Source organism: Palaemon carinicauda, chromosome 13, assembly GCF_036898095.1.
Source record: "Palaemon carinicauda isolate YSFRI2023 chromosome 13, ASM3689809v2, whole genome shotgun sequence".
In the NCBI taxonomy this organism is placed as follows: domain Eukaryota; kingdom Metazoa; phylum Arthropoda; class Malacostraca; order Decapoda; family Palaemonidae; genus Palaemon; species Palaemon carinicauda.
The window spans coordinates 62,735,071-62,739,578 of record NC_090737.1 but is presented as its reverse complement, the minus strand read 5'-3'; positions in this window follow the sequence as shown (position 1 = coordinate 62,739,578).

Below are 4,508 nucleotides of genomic sequence, written 5' to 3'. Positions count from 1 at the left end.
ACGGTCATTGACAAGGCTCCTGCTGACACCTTGCTCACTGAATACTATTGACATTTTATATCATGTCTAGAATGCTTCACCATTGTCCACAAGGTTGTCGTAATGCTTTTGTGTTGCGACTCTTAACATACTTCAAGAGGGAACAACACAACAATAAACTGAAAATTGGATTGAATAGGTTGGTATCATGTTGTCATGTTTAATGCCGTACCATCATGGACATATATAGTTGAATATGATGCATTATCAGATTCTCTCTCTCTCTCTCTCTCTCTCTCTCTCTCTCTCTCTCTCTCTCTCTCTCTCTCTCTCTCTCTCACACATACACTGTATATATATATATATATATATATATATATATATATATATATATATATATATATATATATATGAGAGGTTGCTCAATAGATAATTACACAAAAACAAATATTTTTTACCCAAACAGACCGTATGACCGAGTTGCTCATGTCATGGACATGACAAGGAATGCCGTTCGTCAATTGGTCAAGCACACCAATTGCAGAACAACTATCTCCACCATCATCACCCTCATTGCCAGTACTATCAAGAGCTCCATCGCCATCACCATTAGCACTGCCCTCATCAGATCCAGTACAGTTTAATTTCATACAGCCAGCTGAAGATATGTTCGACTCTTTTACCATCGGTGCAATTCGCCGATATGTTCACAACAGGTTCTTGTCAAAGGATACCTTTACAATTACTACTCTAACAAGAGAACTCAAGAAGGAAGGTATTTTACCTGAAGGCACATCGGAAACATCGTTTTGGAGAGTACTTCACAAGATTGGATTTCGATATAAAACGACACAACGAAAAATGTATGCTAGAAAAGAGTCCTTAGACATAGTATGTAAAAGGATCCGGGCTCTCAGAGCTCTCAAACAGTATCGTGAGGAAGGAAGACAGGTGGTCTATTTAGACGAAACATGGTTTACGACCAGGATGAGCCACAATAAAGAATGGGTAGATACAACTCAACCATCCACAACTAACACACATAGCCGACAGGTTCCGCCAGGAGATGGTGAACGCGTTGTTGTGGTAGCAGCTGGTACCAACAAGGGCTTTATTGAGGATTCATTTCTTTGCTATACAGTTAAGAATAGTAGTGGAGACTATCCTGGTGAAATGAATGCTGAACTCTTCCAGCGATGGCTGACAACCAAATTACTACCATCATTAGAGGAGCCATCAGTTCTGGTCATCGACAACGCTCCTTACCACAGTCGCCTTACAGAGGAGAGCCACTGTCCAACTACTGGCACCAAAAAAGACGATCTAATAAAATGGTTGCAGCAGCGCAATATCACACACCCACCATACGCTTTGCGACCTGAACTACTCAAAATATACAAGGAAAATCGACCACCCCCCAGATTCACAGTGGACAATACCATTTGCCTGTGGGGTCATGAAATAGTGCGGCTACCACCAGCACACCCGGAGCTAAATGCTATTGAGCAAGTATGGGGTGTCATGAAGAAGTACGTTCGATCATCCCTTCACCATTTTACACGAACGGACCTCAATGCAAGATTGAATGAAGCAAAATTGTGTGTGACAGAGGACGTGTGGGCAAATGCTGTTCGGCGCTCTGAATACTTTGAGAGAGAGTACTGGTCATTTGATAATATCCATGACAGTGTGGATCCCATCATCATAAGTCTCGCCAGTGACGACGAAGAGGAAGACTTTATTTCAGACAGTTTTGATGGGTAATAAAAAGTGAATGTGAATAATATATATATATATATATATATATATATATATATATATATATATATATATATATATATATATATATATATATATATATTTATATTTATATATATAATATATATATATATATATATATATATATATATATATATATATATATATATATAAATATATAAATATATATATATATATATATATATATATATATATATATATATATATATATATATATATATATATATATATATATTTACTTTATATATATATATATATATATATATATATATATATATATATATATATATATATATATATATATATATTCTATTTCAGTCTTGTAACTTTATTCATTATAATGTTAGCTGTTAAATTACTAATTGTGTACAATACATTTATTGTTAATAAAGTATTACTATTCTTCCACCTCCATCCAATCCTCAGCCATATTAAATATTTATAATGACCATGTTATGTGCGCATCCTCAACATTCATTCCATAACTTCAACACAATAATGACTGCATTCCTGTATTGAAAAATAAAAACACCTTATCTCTATCAAAGATATAATTATATATAATTTCTTGTACTGATATAATGAGGGGGCGTGGCATGTGTAAACGTCACGGGCCTAACGTCATAGTTAACATACGTCATTCTGCTCCTAGTTGCCAGGTCTTAATTTCCGTTCTCGCCATAACCACAGAATTTAGATGACATTTCTCTATATTAAGTAAGACAATAATGCAGAGTAGATGCTTGAATCCATTTTTCTTAATTAGGTCGGTGTCTCAAACTCTGGTGGTTTCAGTTTCACATTAATCAGAAGCCTAGTTCATTAGTTATATTAAAAAAAGAGGGTGTCATGGTCCGTGAAATACACAGTAGTACCATGCGCACATGAGGAGGCTGAAACTCAAATTATTCTTCACATACAGGATACCGTCCAACAGAGGTACAGTAAAGTGTCAATACGCACAGTTGATACAGATGTGGTAGTCCTGTCCATAATATCAGCCAAATTCCTCAATATCTCTGAACTGTGGATTACCTATGGAGTTGGGAAAACTTTAGGTTCATCCCTGCTCATGAAATCGCCAAAGCTCTTGGTCTTGACTGATGTGTGGCCTTGCCAATGTTCTACGCCTTTTCTGGTTGTGAAACAATGTCCTGTTTTGGCGGTAGAGGCAAAAAAAACTGAATGGGATACTTGGACTACCTATGGAAAAGTCACACCAGCATTCTGTTCTTTGGGTGCCATGCCAGACACACATTCCATTGATAAGTGGATGTATCTATTGGAGATATTTGTGGTGCCTCTGTATGATCGCTCCAGCACAGAGGAGGGTATGAACCAGACAAGGAAACACCTGTTTACCAAGAAAGGCTGAGCTATTGACAGTCTGCATCCGTCAGAAGTTGCACTTATGCAGCACAACAAGAGAGCTGCCTACCAGGCTGGTCACTGTTGGGCCCATATGATGACCCCTGCTCCAGAACTTCCATCACCAAATGAATGGGGCTGCAGCAAGAAACATGTGGTGGATGGACTATTAACTGGACAATCCCACCAGAATCATCAAAAGCTTGCAGTGAACTTTTGCAATGTGGCTGCAAGAAGGAATGCAGAGGACGCTGCAAATGCCAGAAGGCGGCTCTTTAGTATAGTGCTCTGTGTCACTGCAGTGAGCAGTGCTTAGCTTGACACATTGCACAGAAAACAGTTTATTACTGTTTTACACAATTTCCATTGATATACAATTAGACTATAATAAAAATAAAAACATTCCAACACCTGGAAAGATTGTAACATTCTGTAAAGGTGATAAAGTTTTATCATTTAGCTCAAACTACTCAGTATTTGCAATTCCAACTATTATGTGGACAGTATAATTAATGATGTATGATTTTTGATACAATATAAAAACATTACCACACCTAGGATTGATTTAACCTACAATATCAAAGAATTTCAAATGAGTGATGGCGGTCATCTTGAAAATGGTTGCCATTTTTGTCACAGGTCATATCTGGGATGGCCCTATATCTAAATATCATCATTAGGGCCTAGTCTTCCTGCACATCGGATGTCATGCTTGTTTCACCAAACCCACTATTCCACCAAGTATTTCACTTATCTGCAGTACTATATGGCTTATTTGACATATAAGAAAAAAAACCGCTTAGATTTCCCAATATTTATCATTAATCTAATGCCAAGTCACAAACCTACTAATTAGCCACGATGGTGCAGATGGGTTGATTTAAATTCTAAGTACAAAAAATCTGAATTTGACAGGTATATGTACAGAAGAATGGTCATTGGCTTTTATCTTTCCTCGTGGCTGAGTGGTGTCGTCAATGTCATACAAGTATCATGGACAAGGGCTCGAAACCTGGCCAGTCAGATGGTATAGTCTTTGAGTGATTCTGCCTTGGGTTCTGATCCCGAGGTCGTTAAGAGAATCAAGACTTTAATGTATCAATAATATGGCTTATTCTAAATATGAAAACTACGCTTAAATGTGCAAAGATTTATCAGATATATATATATATATATATATATATATATATATATATATATATATATATATGTGTGTGTGTGTGTGTGTGTGTCTATATATACGTATATATATATATATATATATATATATATATATATATATATATATATATATATATATATATATATATATATATATATATATATATATAATATATTTACGTATATATATATATATATATATATATATATATAAATTTTTT